Source organism: Hordeum vulgare, unplaced genomic scaffold (genome assembly GCF_904849725.1).
Source record: "Hordeum vulgare subsp. vulgare unplaced genomic scaffold, MorexV3_pseudomolecules_assembly, whole genome shotgun sequence".
NCBI classification, from domain to species: Eukaryota; Viridiplantae; Streptophyta; class Magnoliopsida; order Poales; family Poaceae; genus Hordeum; species Hordeum vulgare.
The window spans coordinates 324793-342065 of record NW_025422483.1 but is presented as its reverse complement, the minus strand read 5'-3'; positions in this window follow the sequence as shown (position 1 = coordinate 342065).

The following is a 17273-nucleotide window of genomic DNA, read 5'->3' as shown; positions in this document are numbered from 1 at the left end:
ACCATTTCCTACGCGCATCGTCACTTCATCTTTCGCCAGCCTTCGCCTATTCCACAGTTCCTGTTTTGAGTTGCAAATATGAGCAACAGAACCGGTATCGAATACCCAGGCACTACTACGAGAGCCGGTTAAGTACACATCAATAACATGTATATCAAATATACCTGATTTTTCTTTGCCCGCCTTCTTATCTGCCAGATACTTGGGGCAATTGCGCTTCCAGTGACCCATACCCTTGCAATAGTAACACTCCGTTTCCGGCTTAGGTCCAGCTTTGGGTTTCTTCGTCGGATTGGCAACAGGCTTGCCGCTCTTCTTCGAATTTCCCTTCTTGCCTTTGCCGTTTCTCTTGAAACTAGTGGTCTTATTCACCATCAACACTTGATGCTCTTTACGGAGTTCAGACTCTGCGACTTTCAGCATCGCAAACAACTCGCCGGGAGACTTGTTCATCCCTTGCATGTTGTAGTTCAACACAAAGCCTTTATAGCTTGGCGGCAGTGATTGAAGGATTCTGTCAGTGATAGCTTCTTGCGGGAGTTCAATCCCCAGCTCAGCTAGACGGTTTGAGTACCCAGACATTTTGAGCACATGTTCACTGACAGATGAGTTTTCCTCCATCTTGCAAGCATAGAATTTATCGGAGGTCTCATACCTCTCGATCCGGGCGTTCTTCTGAAAGATAAACTCCAACTCCTGGAACATCTCAAATGCTCCATGACGCTCAAAGCGACGTTGAAGTCCCGGTTCTAAGCCATACAAGACTGCACATTGAACTATTGAGTAGTCCTCCTTACGTGCTAACCAAGCGTTCTTAACATCCTGATCAGCCGTAGCGGGTGGTTCATCTCCTAACGCAGCATTAAGGACATAATCCTTCTTCCCAGCTTGTAAGATTAGCTTAAGATTACGAGCCCAGTCTACAAAGTTGCTTCCATCATCTTTCAACTTAGCTTTCTCTAGGAACGTATTAAAATTCAGGATGACTGTCGCGTGAGCCATGATCTACAACACAAATATATTCAAAGTGGACTTAGACTATGTTCAAGATAATTAGAGTTTAACTTAATCAAATTATTCGCTAAACTCCCACTCAAAAAGTACATCTGTCTAGTCATTTGAGTGGTTCATGATCCACTTACACTAGCTCAAGTCCGATCATCACGTGAGTTGAGTATAGTTTCAGTGGTAAGCATCCCTATGCTAATCATATCATCTATATGATTCATGGTCGACCTTTCGGTCTCATGTGTTCCGAGGCCATGTCTGCACATGCTAGGCTCGTCAAGCTTAACCCGAGTGTTCCGCGTGCGCAACTGTTTTGCACCCGTTGTATGTGAACGTTGAGTCTATCACACCCGATCATCACGTGGTGTCTCGAAACGACGAACTGTAGCAACGGTGCACAGCCGGGGAGAACACAATTTCGTCTTGAAATTTTAGTGAGAGATCACCTCATAATGCTACCGTCGTTCTAAGCAAAATAAGGTGCATAAAAGGATTAACATCACATGCAATTCATAAGTGACATGATATGGCCATCATCACGTGCTTCTTGATCTCCATCACCAAAGCACCGGCACGATCTTCTTGTCACCGGCGCCACACCATGATCTCCATCAACGTGTGGCCATCGGGGTTGTCGTGCTACTCATCCTATTACTACTAAAGCTACATCCTAGCAAAATAGTAAACGCATCTGCAAGCACACACGTTAGTATAAAGACAACCCTATGGCTCCTGCCTGTTGCCGTACCATCGACGTGCAAGTCGATATTTCTATTACAAAATGATCATCTCATACATCCAATATATCACATCACATCATTGGCCATATCACATCACAAGCATACCCTGCAAAAACAAGTTAGACGTCCTCTAATTTTGTTGTTGCATGTTTTACGTGGTGACCATGGGTATCTAGTAGGATCGCATCTTACTTACGCAAACACCACAACGGAGATATATGAGTTGCTATTTAACCTCATCCAAGGACCTCCTCGGTCAAATCCGATTCAACTAAAGTTGGAGAAACCGACACTTGCCAGTCATCTTTGAGCAACGGAGTTACTCATAACGATGAAACCAGTCTCTCGTAAGCGTACGAGTAATGTCGGTCCAAGCCGCTTCAATCCAACAATACCACGGAATCAAGAAAATACTAAGGAGGGCAGCAAAACGCACATCACCGCCCACAAAAACTTTTGTGTTCTACTCGAGAAGACATCTACGCATGAACCTAGCTCATGATGCCACTGTTGGGGAACGTCGCATGGGAAACAAAAAATTTCCTACGCGCACGAAGACCTACCATGGTGATGTCCATCTACGAGAGGGGATGAGTGATCTACGTACCCTTGTAGATCGTACAACAGAAGCGTTAGTGAACGCGGTTGATGTAGTGGAACGTCCTCACGTCCCTCGATCCGCCCCGCGAACAATCCCGCGATCAGTCCCACGATCTAGTACCGAACGGACGGCACCTCCGCGTTCAGCACATGTACAGCTCGACGATGATCTTGGCCTTCTTGATCCAGCAAGACAGACGGAGAGGTAGAAGAGTTCTCCGGCAGCATGAAGGCGCTCCGGAGGTTGGTGATGACCTTGTCTCAGCAGGGCTCCGCCCGAGCTCCGCAGAAACGCGATCTAGAGGAAAAACCGTGGAGGTATGTGGTCGGGCTGCCATGGGAAAGTCGTCTCAAATCAGCCCTAAAACCTCCGTATATATAGGTGGGAGGGAGGGGACCTTGCCTCAAGGAGCCCCAAGGGGGTCGGCCGAGTCCAAGGGGGGAGGACTCCCCCCCCAAACCGAGTTGGACTTGGTTTGGTGGGAGGGAGTCCCCCTTCCTTCCCACCTCCTCCTTTTTTTTCCTTTTCCTCTTGATTTTCTTTGCTTGGCGCATAGAGCCCTTTTGGGCTGTCCCACCAGCCCACTAAGGGCTGGTGTGCCACCCTCAAGGCCTATGGGCTTCCCCAGGGTGGGTGGCCCCCCCGGTGAATTCCTGGAACCCATTCGTCATTCCCGGTACATTCCCGGTAACTCCGAAAACCTTCCGGTAATCAAATGAGGTCATCCTATATATCAATCTTTGTTTCCGGACTATTCCGGAAACCCTCGTGACGTCTGTGATCTCATCCGGGACTCCGAACAACATTCGGTAACCAACCATATAACTCAAATACGCATAAAACAACGTCAAACCTTAAGTGTGCAGACCCTGCGGGTTCCAGAACTATGTAGACATGACCCGAGAGACTCCTCGGTCAATATCCAATAGCGGGACCTGGATGCCCATATTGGATCCTACATATTCTACGAAGATCTTATCGTTTGAACCTCAGTGCCAAGGACTCATATAATCCCGTATGTCATTCCTTTTGTCCTTCGGCATGTTACTTTCCGAGATTCGATCGTCAGTATCCTCATACCTATTTCAATCTCGTTTACCGGCAAGTCTCTTTACTCGTTCCATAATACAAGATCCCGCAACTTACACTAAGTTACATTGCTTGCAAGGCTTGTGTGTGATGTTGTATTACCGAGTGGGCCCCGAGATACCTCTCCGTTCACACGGAGTGACAAATCCCAGTCTTGATCCATACTAACTCAACTAACACCTTCAGAGATACCTGTAGAGCATCTTTATAGTCACCCAGTTACGTTGCGACGTTTGATACACACAAAGCATTCCTCCGGTGTCAGTGAGTTATATGATCTCATGGTCATAGGAATAAATACTTGACACGCAGAAAACAGTAGCAACAAAATGACACGATCAACATGCTACGTCTATTAGTTTGGGTCTAGTCCATCACGTGATTCTCCTAATGACGTGATCCAGTTATCAAGCAACAACACCTTGTTCATAATCTGAAGACACTGACTATCTTTGATCAACTGGCTAGCCAACTAGAGGCTTGCTAGGGACAGTGTTTTGTCTATGTATCCACACATGTAAATGAGTCTTCATTCAATACAATTATAGCATGGATAACAAACGATTATCTTGATACAGGAATTATAGTAATAACTATATTTATTATTGCTTCTAGGGCATAATTCCAACATTATGACTCTCTCTCTTTATCGTAGACTTGAACTGGATAAGTTGACACCCACTGAAATCTCTCTGCAAATGGCCTACAAATCAACTGCTTTCCCTATCGGCATTTGCGAGGATGTGCCTGTTGTGGTTGCTAATGTCACTATCTTAATAGACTTTGTTATCTTGGATATTCCTGAGGACGATGCCATGGCGGTCATCCTCGGAAGACCCTTTTTAAACACCGCAGGGGCTGTTATAGATTGCAAAAACTTCGTCGATTCTTATTGGGAGCTTTGAATGCCCTATTCCTCGTGTCAAGGTAAAGTATGATTTGCTTGTTGGGGAGATACACATCCCCATTGAGGTAACCTAGTGACTATTCGAAAATTCTCCTTTCTCTTTTGCAATTCAAAAAAGTTTGTCGAGAAGACTTGATCAACCTCATTGACGGATTTTCTTTCGATGAGCATGAGATGGATCAATCGAGGAGTCACAAACCTCTGTTCCAAGCTTTCACTTTAGGTTGCTTAAAAGAAAAATGATAGATTTAGTTTAGTTTTCCCTGTTTTCTGTTTTAGCGTCGGGTAGAAAAGTACCCCAAAAATAGAAGTTCTCCGAACGTCCTGAAAATCAAGTATGATTTTTTCTGGAATTTTTGAAAAATACTAAGACAAAGAGCTTGTGTGGGGGCTGTACCAATGGGCCACAAGCCCTGACGGCGCGGGCACCCCCCTGGCCGCGCCACCCAGGCTTGTGGGGCCCACAAGCACCCCCTCCACTCATTCTTGCTCTCATCTGGTTCTCCTACCTCTAGAGAAAATCGTTTCTTAGCTCAAACCCATGTTCTTGCCCCTCTTGCTGGGATTTTTGATCTCTTTGCTCAAAGTACCGTTCTCCGAACTGTTTTGGGAAATTACTCCTTGGTAAGCGACTCCTCCATTGGTCCAATTAGTTTTTGCTCTAGTGCCTTATACTCCGCGTATTTTTGCTGCCTTGGAGACCATGTTCTTGAGCTTTTCATGCTAATTTTAGCTGGTCCCAAGTAGTTTTGATGCGTAATATGGTCTCTAGGAACTTGTGGGAGTAGTTGGTACTAGTTTAGTTGAGCCTTGTTCACTTTTCCTTTGGGTCACTGAAAATTTCAGAAAAGGAAGATGTTCAGGAGAAACTTTCATGGTGGTTCCTCAAGCAAGAGAGGTCCCCGTCTTGCGATTCGGGAGCCTGATCCTTACCAACCAAGGAACGAACAGGTACAACCATGTGAATGACCTTCTTATGAGTTTATGATTGAGGCAGGTTTTAAAGATGAGTTTGATGCACTTGTTCACAACGTCGGACTTGAAGAATTCGTCTCTGATAAATGTGAACAGTATGTTGCTCTCACTACCTCTTTTGTTCGTAGATTCAAATTTTCAGTTGGCCGTGACACATCGGTACTGTTTGATCTCTATGAGAAATCGTATACCATGGATTTAGAGGATTTCAATAGAATTTGCAAAATACCTATTTGGGGTAGCCTCAATGATCCTCCTAAATCTTCGGTTAGAGATTTTTTTCTCTGGTATTACTTTTGGAGAAACTAGAGACATTACACAAGCTACCATGGGGAGTATTCATTTTCCCGCCTTGCACTACTTTCCCCTGTTCATAGGCAGATGCATTAATGGCAAGATTGAGCATTGTCACCTCTGCGCATCCGACCTTGTATCCTTAAGAGCGCAGTGACGGGTGACAAGAGTTTCAACATGGGAGCTATAATAGCAAGGAGGCTGAATAAGAATGCTAATGAAGGGGATTTCTTTGGTGGGATCTATGCCACTCGCATAGAAAATTTTCTTGGAGAACCCATCCGCGAAGGACATCCCCTGCTCCATACAGCTTTCCTTGACCGCGTCGCTTTGACAGGCTACCAGTTCCTTGAGAGGGATGAACAATCCCTCCTATACCGTTTGGTATTTAACCGGCAGCGTGTTTTCCATATTACCCTTCCTGCTCCTGCCTTCTTTGACTTTCAGGTAAAACGGAGATATTACATAACCAGAGGAGAGGTAGAGGAGTATGAGAGGGAGGCAAAGGCTGCTCGTATCCATGAGGCAGCTATTCAGGCAGTGGCTGCAGCGCTCCCGTATAACCCCCATTATGATTTTGGGTGTCGCCAGGACCATCTTTGGGAGTAGACCAACTTAGGCCAAAAGCCTAAGCTTGGGGGAGTACGTGTTCTCACCGACTTTACATTCTTGCTTATGCTTTCACTTTGTTAGCCGGTGTTCACACTTTGCCACTGTATCATCCATGGTAGTTTATTTTCTTTTTCTCGTTTTCTTTTCGCGTGTCTGTCTAGTTTGAGAAAAAGCAAAAAGATTTTCTTTTCTTCTTTTGCTTGTTGGGAGCTTTCCCGTGTAGATAGTTTTCTTTTTCTTTGGGTCAAGGTAGAAGATAATGGTTACAATGTTTAGTGGCTCTTGCATGCATACCTGTTTAGCTTTCAAAGAGCCATATTACTTTGTCTTCTCCTTTGTGTTTGCGTGCATATTCCAGCTTTAGTCCAATGCACGAGCACACTTATTATTGTTCACATCGTTCGGTCGTGCAAGTGAAAGGCAATAATGACGATATATGATGAAGTGACTGAGTCTGGAAAAGCTGGTATGAACTCGATCTATTTTGTTTTTGTAAATATGACTAGCTCATCACGCCTGATCCAGTTTTGTTTTGAGAGAAACATGTTTACAATGACAACTTAGAGATCATAGTTGCTTATGCCATGCTTACTTAGCTAGTAGCTTATAATGGTCTGTCTTGGTTGCCAACATGAATGTCGAGATGACTATGATGTAGTATGATAGGATGGTAACCTCCTTTGAATGATTCAAGTGGCTTGACTTGGCGCATGTTCACGCATGTAGTTGAAACAAAATCAACATAGCCTCTATGATATTCATGTTCATGGTGATTTGTGTCCTACTCATGCTTGCACTCAATGTTGGTTAATCTCAATGCATGTTGATGACCGTTGTCGCTCTCTAGTTGGTCGCTTCCCAGTCTTTTGCTAGCCTTCACTTGTACTAAGCGGGAATACTGCTTGTGCATCCACTTCCATAAACCCAAAGTTGTTCCATATGAGTCCACCATACCTACCTATATGTGGTATCTACCTGCCGTTCCAAGTAAATTTGCATGTGCTACTCTCTAAACCTTCAAGAAATAATTTGTTTTGCATGCCCGAACCGCTCATGTGGTGACAGGGGGCTATTAGTATCTTCCATGCTAGGCGTGTTATCCTCGATATGTGTTTATTCACTATCATTCACGAGAAAGGGGCCGGTAATTGGAATTCCTAGTTCCATGCTGAAATCAAAAAGATAATTGCAAACAAAACTCCCCCAGGATTGATGTTGGTATGGACGGTACCCGAGGATTCGGCTAGCCATGGAGTGTGATTGATTGGTGGAGGGGGAGTCAAAACTTTACTTTTCTGTTTGGGAACCGCCTATAGCATGTGTAGCGTGGAAGATGTTGAGAACTCTTAGTCATTGCGTTGACAATGAAAGCATGCCACCCAAAATTATCATCTCTGTTTTCAAAGCATGAGCTATGGCACCTCTGCAAATCAATGCTTCCCTCTGCGAAGGGCCTGTCTATTTATGTTCCTGTTGAGTCATCCTCCTCTTATAAAAGCACCAATTAGAGAGCACCTCTGTCATTTTTACGCTTTGCTTTTAAATGTGTTGAGTATGACTGTGACTGGATCTTCTTTGCCATGAATTACAATGTTTAGTCAGCCCTTGGTCTTTGAAGGTGCTCTGCATTTATGTTTTGCGGTCTCAGAAAGAGCTAGCGAGATACCATCTATTCGTACTGCTTCATGATTGTTTTGATTGAAGTGTTGACGTTTGAGACTTATTATTATTCGCTCGCTAGTTGATTATGCCATTGATATGAATTTATCGTGAGGCCTAGATGTCATTTGCTTATGTGGTTTGCTTGTGATCTTGCTGAAATTCTGGTTATGAGTTAGACGTAGTTCCAACAACAAGATCAAACAGAGTTCGTCAAAGTTTTTCTTTTGTCTCTTTCAGTTTGTCAACTGAATTGCTTGAGGAGAAGCAAGGCTTTAAGCTTGGGGGAGTTGATACGTCTCCGTCGTATCTACTTTTCCGAACACTTTTGGCCTTGTTTTGGACTCTAATTTGCATGATTTGAATGGAACTAACCCGGACTAACGCTGTTTTCACTAGAATTGCCATGGTGTTGTTTTTGTGCAGAAATAAAAGTTCTCGGAATGACCTGAAAATTTACGGAGAATTTTTCTGGAATTAATGAAAAATACTTGCGCAAAGATCCACCGGAGGGGGTGAGCTAGTGGGCCACAAGCCCAGACGGCGCGGCCACCCCCCAGGCCGCACCAACCAGGCTTGTGGGGCCCACGAGGCTCCACCGCCTCCAATCTTAGCTCTATATATTCCGTTTCGTTCGAAAAAAATCAGAGAGAAGGATTGATCGCGTTTTACGATACGGAGGCGCTGCCACCTCCTGTTCTTCATCTGGAGGGCAGATCTGGAGTCCGTTGTGGGCTCCGGAGAGGGGAAATCGTCGCCATCGTCATCATCAACCTTCCTCCATCGCCAATTCCATGATGCTCTTCACCGTTCGTGAGTAATCTCATCGTAGGCTTGCTGGACGGTGATGAGTTGGATGAGATCTATCATGTAATCGAGTTAGTTTTGACGGGGATTGATCCCTAGTATCCACTATGTTCTGAGATTGATGTTGCTACTACTTTGCCATGCTTAATGCTTGTCACTAGGGCCCGAGTGCCATGATTTCAGATCTGAACCTATTATGTTGTCGCCAATATATGTGAGTTTTAGATCCTATCTTGCAAGTTGTAGTCACCTACTATGTGTTATGACCCGGCAGCCCCGGAGTGACAATAGCCGGAACCACTCCCGGAGACGGCCATAGTATGAGGAGTTCATGTATTCACCAAGTGTTAATGCGTTGGTCCGGTTCTTTATTAAAAGGAGAACCTTAATATCCCGTAGTTTCCATTAGGACCCCGCTGCCACGGGAGGGATGGACAATAGATGTCATGCAAGTTCTTTTCCCGAAGCACGTATGACTACATACGGAATACATGCCTACATTAGATTGACGAACGGGAGCTAGTTACTTATCTCTCCGTGTTATAGCTGTTACATGATGAATCACATTCGACACACTCATCCATCACCGATCCACTTCCTACGAGTCTTTTACTACTGGTCCTTGCTACGTTACTTTGCCGCTACTACTATTGCTACTGCTGTTACTCTGCTGCTGCTGTCACTATTGCTGTTCCTTGCTACTTCTGTCACTACTGCTGTTACTTGTTACTTTGCTGCTACTTGTTGCAAGACTTTTCTGGAGCCGTTGCTGGGGAAGCATAGCATTATTCTCAAGAATAGTCCCCCGTCAACGTGCTATTTTCTGGCGCCATTGATACAACAAGTTAGGAATAGTCTGCCGTCAACAGATATTTTTCTCGCACCGTTGCTATCATGCCACTTTGCTACTGATACTTTGCTTGCAGACACTAATCTTTCAGGTGTGGTTGAAATTGACAAAGTCAGCTGCTAATACTTCAGAATATTCTTTCGCTTCCCCTTGAGTCGAATCAATAAATTTGGGTTAATACTCTACCCTCGAGGGTCGTGCCGGAGCTCTAGATTGGATCTGCTCAAGTTCTGCCTCGTGGCAGCGGCGAATCCACGAAAAAGCTCCACCCTGATTTTTTCTCGGACGAAGCCCTTCATATAGCAAAAGAGGGGGGCCAGTGGGCCACCAGGGTGCCCACAAGCCCTGTTGTCGCGGCCAGGGGGGGTAGGCCGCGGCAACCAGGCTTGTGGGCCCCTGGCTGCTCCCCTCCGACGCTTCTTTCGCCTAGTATTTTTTATATATTCCCAAAAAATCCACGTTGATTTTCAGGGCATTTGGAGTTGCGCAGAATAGAGGACTCAGACTTGCTCCTTTTCCAGTCCAGAATTCCAGCTGCCGGTATTCTCCCTCTTCAAATAAACCTTGCAAAATAAGAGAGAAAAGGCATAAGTATGGTTCCACAAAGTATAATAACAGTCCATAAAGCAATAAATATCAACATGAAAGCATGATGCAAAATGGACGTATCAACTCCCCCAAGCTTAGACTTCGCTTGTCCTCAAGCGAAACCAAGACCCAAAACATGTCCACATGTTTAGGGATGAAGGTGTCGATAAAACATAATACGGACATGAGGGCATCATGATCACACATAGAACAACAATACATCATAGAGATTCTTATGGGAAAGTAATAATTCCTTCACAAAGCAAAGTATGAAACAAAAACGTTACCGAGAAGTAGCCAACAACAGTCCATAGTCATTGAAGCAATTGCAATTTATCATATTATCAGAAAGAGTCAAATAAGAGCTTGCAAAGCAAATCCACATACTCAATCATCTCTTTTGTTTTCCACAATTGTTAAAACTCACGTGGTACTCATGGTATCAAAGTTTCAGTTGGACACAGAGAAAGATAGGGGCTTATAATTTTGCCTCCCAACCATTTACCTCAAGGGTAAAGTCAACAATAATAAAGCATAAGTACTCAACTCCAAGTTGATATATGAATATAGATCTTTCCCAAGCATATGACGTTCACCAAGAAAAAGGCTAAATAAGGAATTGGTGAAGATCACCATGACTCTTACAAAGGTAAAAAGTAAAAGTACAAGATAGGCCCTTCGTAGAGGGAAGCAGAGGTTGTCATGCGCTTTCGAGGTTTGGATGCGTGTCCTCTTAGTGCGGAGGAACGTCACTTTATATTGCCGCTTGTGATAAAGAACTTTATTATGCAGTCTGGTGCTTTTATGTCTTCCTCATCACAGGTTCGTACAAAGCTTATTTTCCACACACTAATAGATCATACATATTAGAGAGCAATTTTTATTGCTTGCACCGATGACAACTTACTTGAGGGATCTTATTCAATCCATAGGTAGGTATGGTGGACACTCATGGCAAAACTGGTTGAAGGTTTATGGATGCACAAGTAGTATCTCTACTTGGTGCGGGAGTTTTGGCTAATATGAGGTGGAAGCAATCGTCACATGCTAAGGGGTCTCTAATCATATAACATTGTTTGGAACCAAACAAACACAATTCATTATGTTGTCTTCCTTGTCCAACATCTACTTCTAAGCATGTAATAGTTTGGTGAGTGCTCACAATTATAGAAAGTGTCTAAGATGATATATTTGTATGTGAACCTCTCTTTCCTTATTACTTCTTATTAATTGCAACAATGACTGAGGTCTATGTTGGTCTACTCTCAACAAGTTTCAATCATCATGCTTGTTATATGTGAAGCTATCACTTTCCATAAGATCATCTCATGATCTTTCATGCTATCGTTCTTTTCATACTTCTGATCACGGCACAAAACAAAGCCCTTGACTAAGATACTCTTTATTATATAGCTCGCAAGCTCGAATACATCGGGGGAGACACAAGGCAAAAGACTCAAACTAAAACACTAAAGACTTAATCCACTAACAGAAGAAATAAAACTGAAAAAGGAAAGAACTAAAACAAAGGTAAAAGCAAAAGATATAAAGGTGATACGATACCAGGGCAACTCCCCCAAGCTTGGCATAAGCCAAGGGAGTTGCCCATACCAATGCTTAGTTGTCTTCCTTTGGTGGTGATGGAGGTGAAATTGCAGCATGAGTTTGATCCTCCGTCTTCCAAGGCATATGTGCTCCATCATGGCAGGATGAACGAGTCGCCGGAATCCTCAAATCTGTAGCCAACCATAATGATTTAAATCTATACTCGTACTCACAGTTTTGGTTCTGCAGGTCATAGATCTGGCCCTGGAGTTGATCAACCCTGTCATAGAGCCTGGAGAGGTGCTTCCCAATGTCAATGGCATCCATCTTGTGATTGTTGGTGAACTCCGTGATCATCATGTGGTTGGCGTTGAGTCCACGCTCCACCATCCCTTGGCACTTGAGGACTTGTTGCTCCATTGCTTCGAGCCTCGTCTCCACGCTTCCGGTCTTCTTAGGCCCCTCAACATCACGGATGTGCAACATCCCCTCGCTCATCTTGATAGATTGGGGGTGTTGCAATACTTCCGTGAGGTAGGGATTGATGACCTTCTCGAAGATCTTGTCCTTAGGAACTTTTGGGGAAGTCATGACGATCTAGATCTGCAACAGAAACAGGCTCGAAACGAAAACAGAGGAAAACCGCGTGATACGGAGATCAAAACCCTCGGGCGTATATATAATGATTTTTTTAGACCAGAAGGAGTGCTCCGCAAGAAAACGGAGTCCGGGAGGCACATGAGGTGCCCACAAGCCCTGTTGTCGCGGCCAGGGGGGAGGTCGCGACAACCAAGCTTGTGGCCGCCTCGTGCGCTCTCCGGACTGCTTTTTATTTTTCTTATTTTCCATAAATTCCAAAACGGAGAAAACTTCCTATTGGAAAAGTTTCGGAGTCCAATTACTTACCGATACAGACACCTCTTTGTTTTCAGGGTCTGAAACAGGTTGATAAACATCCCTTATGTACTCCTCTGGAGTTATGATATTGATGATATTGGTCTCAACATTTATGGGAGTACCAGAGATGTAATGCTTGATTCTTTGCCCATTTACCACTCTAGGAAAATTACCTTCCGTGTTATTGATTTTGATGACACCGGAACGATATACTTCCTCGACAACGTAGGGACCTTCCCATTTAGAGAGAAGCTTGCCTGCGAAGAATCTTAAACGAGAATTGTATAGCAGGACATAGTCACCTACATTGAACTCTCATTTTTGTATTCTTTTATCGTGCCATCTCTTAACCTTTTCCTTGAACAAATTGGCATTCTCATATGCCTGGGCCCTCCATTCATCTAATGAGATGATATCAAACAACCGCTTCTCACCGGCAAGTTTGAAATCGAAGTTGAGCTCTTTGATTGCCCAATAAGCTTTGTGTTCTAGCTCAAGAGGTAAATGACAGGCTTTACTGTAAACCATTTTATACGGCGACATGCCCATGGGATTCTTATAAGCAGTCCTATAAGCCCATAGTGCATCGTCAAGTTTGCTAGACCAATTCTTTCGAGATCTATTGCCGATCTTTTGTAAGATCAATTTGATATCCCTATTACTCAACTCCACTTGACCACTAGACTGAGGATGATAAGGAGATGCAACTCTATGGTTCACATCATACTTAGCGAGCATCTTGCGGAAAACACCATGAATGAATTGTGAACCGCCATCAGTCATCAAATATTTAGGGACTCCAAATCTTGGGAAAATGACTTCTTTAAGCATCTTAATAGAGGTGTGGTGATCTGCATTTTTAGTGGGAATAGCTTCTACCCACTTAGTGACATAATCCACAGCAACTAAGATGTGAGTATACCCATTGGAACTCGGGAAAGGTCCCATATAATCAAAGCCCTAGACATCAAATGGTTCAATGACAAGTGAATAGTTCATAGGCATTTCCTGACGCTTACTGATATTCCCTATTCTTTGGCATTCGTCACAAGACAAGACAAACTTACGGGCATCCTTGAAGAGAGTGGGCCAATAGAAACCTGATTGCCATACCTTATGAGCAGTTCTGTCTCCAGCATGGTGTCCTCCGTAAGCCTCGGAATGACACTTCTGCAGGATCTGGCCCTGTTCATGTTCAGTCACACAATGTATAATAACACCATCTACTCCTTCCTTATAAAGGTGAGGATCATCCCAAAAGTAGTGTCTCAAATCAAAGAAGAATTTCTTCTTTTGCTGGTAGGTGAAACTGGGTGGTATGTATTTGGCTATGATATAGTTTGCGTAATCAGCATACCAAGGTGCACTATGTGAAGTGCGGATGACATTCAATTGCTCATCAGGAAAGCTGTCATCAATAGGTCGTGGGTCATCAAGGACATTCTCTAGCCTAGACAAGTTATCTGCTATAGGGTTATCATCACACTTTCGGTCAACAACGTGCAAATCAAATTCCTGTAGCAGGAGAACCCATCTGATTAGCCTAGGCTTAGCGTCCTTCTTCTCCATAAGGTACTTAATAGCAGCATGATCAGAGTGAATAGTGACTTTGGAGTGAACTATATAAGATCTGAACTTTTCACATGCAAACACGACTGCTAAAAACTCCTTCTCCGTAGTGGCATAGTTCCTTTGGGCACTGTCTAGAGTTTTACTAGCGTAGTGAATGACATTCAACTTCTTGTCAACTCTTTGTCCTAGAACAGCACCAACAACATAATCACTAGCATCGCACATGATTTCAAAGGGCAAGTTCCAATCAGGTGGTTGAACAATAGGTGCGGTTATCAAGGCCTTCTTAAGTATTTCGAAAGCTTCCTCACAATCCTCATCAAAAACAAAAGGAACATCCTTCTGCAAGAGCTTGGTAAGAGGCCTAGAAATCTTAGAGAAGTCTTTAATGAACCTTCTATAGAAACCAACATGACCTAGGAAACTTCGTATACCTCTGATATCTGTGGGGCAAGGCATTTTCTCAATTGCATCAACCTTAGCCTTATCAACTTCAATGCCTTTGTCAGAGATTTTGTGTCCTAAGATGATGCCTTCATTAACCATGAAGTGGCACTTTTCCCAGTTCAAGACGAGGTTGGTATCTTTGCATCTCTGTATGACTCGATCAAGGTTGCTGAGGCAATCATCAAAGGAAGAACCGTAAACAGGGAAATCATCCATTAAAACCTCAACAATCTTTTCACAGAAGTGAGAGAATATAGCCATCATACATCTTTGAAAGGTGGCAGGTGCATTGCACAAGCCAAAAGGCATACGTCTATAAGCAAAGGTACCGAAGGGGCAGGTGAAAGTGGTTTTCTCCTGATCCGATTGTGCCACAGGTATTTGCGAGAAACCTGATTAACCGTCTAGAAAGCAGAAATGTGTGTGTTTAGGTAGCCTTTCTAGGATTTGGTCGATAAACGACAAAGGATAATGGTCTTTCCTGGTTGCCTTGTTCAGTTTCTGGAAATCTATCACCATCCTATAGCCAGTAATAATCCTATGTGGGATTAGTTCATTCTTATCATTAGGAACGATGGTGATACCTCCCTTCTTAGGTACGCAATGTACTGGACTTAGCCAATCAATATGAGCAACAGGATAAATGATTCCTGCTTCCAGAAGCTTTAATATTTCTTTCCTCACGACCTCTTTCATCCTAGGATTTAATCTCCGCTGATGATCAGCAACTGGCTTAGAATCATGATCGGTTTTAATCTTGTGCTGACATAGAGTGGGACTAATACCTTTTAGATCATCAAGAGTATACCCAATAGCAGCACGGTGCTTCCTCAAAGTTTTTAATAACTTCTTCTCTTCGTGATTCGAGAGGTGAGCACTAATAATAAGAGGATACATCTCCTTCTCATCAAGATAGGCATACTTAAGAGTATCTGGCAACTGTTTTAGCTCGAACACAGGATCACCCTTTGGTGGGGGAGGATCCCCAACCAGTTCAACAGGAAGATTATTCTTGAGAATAGGATATTGTTCTAAAACAATTTTATTTATCTCATCTCTTTCATCCATATGCATATCATTTTCATGCTCAAGCAGATATTGCTCTAAAGGATCCTTAGGAGGTACGGCAATAGAGGCAAGAGCAATGATTTCATCCCTACTAGACGACTCTTTTTCATGGCTTTGTCTTCCAAACTTGGAGAAGTTAAATTCATGAGACACACCCTCGAAACTAACAGTGACAGTATGTTTAATGCAATCAATGTGAGCATTGACAGTGTTGAGAAAGGGTCTACCAAATATGATGGGACAAAAGCTATCTTGTGCAGTAGCAAGGACGAGGAAATCAATAGGATACTTCGTCTTACCACACAGGACTTCTACGTCTCTCAAAATCCCCAGAGGGCATATAGTGTCTCTATTAGCTAGCGTAATAGTGACATCAATGGGATCTAACTCAGCAGGTGCAATTTCAGCTTTGATTTCATCATATAGGGACCGGGGTATTGCACTAACACTAGAACCCATATCACATAAACCATGATAACAGTGATCTCCTATCTTGACAGAAACAACGGGCAGGCCAACTACAGGTCCGTATTTGTCTTTCGCATGAGGTTTAGCAATTCTAGTGGAGTCCTCACAGAATTTGATAACATGCCCATCTATGTCTTCGGCTAAGAGATCTTTGATAATAGCAACACTAGGTTCAACCCTAATTTCCTCAGGGGGTGCAAGTGGTCTAATGTAACCCCTACGTATCACAGTTGGAGCTTCAGAATAATCCTTTTCCCTAGCAGGGTAAGGTGGTTTCTCAGCGTAGGCACAAGGAACAATAGGATCACTATAAAGGCAATGACTTTCTCTTCAACTAGATTGGGTTTAACTATGTTGACTTCTACAGGAGGATGATACTTAAACCACTTCTCTTTGGGAAGATCAACATGAGTAGCAAAAGATTCACAAAGAGAAGCTACTATCTCAGAGTCAAGTCCATACTTAGCGCTAAAATCTCTAGAAGTGTTTGTTTCAACAAAAGATTTAACGCAATCAAACTGGAAATTCATACCTCACTCCTTACCTTATTCAAGCTCCCAATCTTCAGAGTTACGTTTAATTCTTTCCAATAAATTCCACTTGTGGTCAATATCCTTCTTCATAAAAGAACCGGTACAAGAAGTGTCAAGCATGGTACGATCTTCATGAGAAAGCCGAGCGTAAAAGTTTTGAGTGATAATTTCTCTCGAGAGCTCATGATTGGGGCATGAATATAGCATTGATTTAAGCCTCCCCCAAGCTTGAGCTATGCTTTCCCTATCATGAGGCCAAAAGTTATAAATATAATTCCGATCACGATGTACTAAATGCATAGGATAAAACTGTTGATGAAATTCCAATTTCAACCGATTGTAGTCCCATGATCCAGTATCATCACATAGCCTATACCATGTCAACGCATTATCCTTCAAAGATAAAGGAAAGACTTTGTTCTTTACCTCATCCTCGGGCAAACCTGCAAGCTTAAATAAACCACAAACTTCATCAACATAGATTAGATGCAAGTCTGGATGTGAAGATCCATCTCCTGTAAAAGGATTAGCCAGCAGTTTCTCAAGCATACCCGAAGGAATTTCATAAAAGATATTTTCAGTAGGTACCTCAGGTTGAGGAACAACTCCTCGT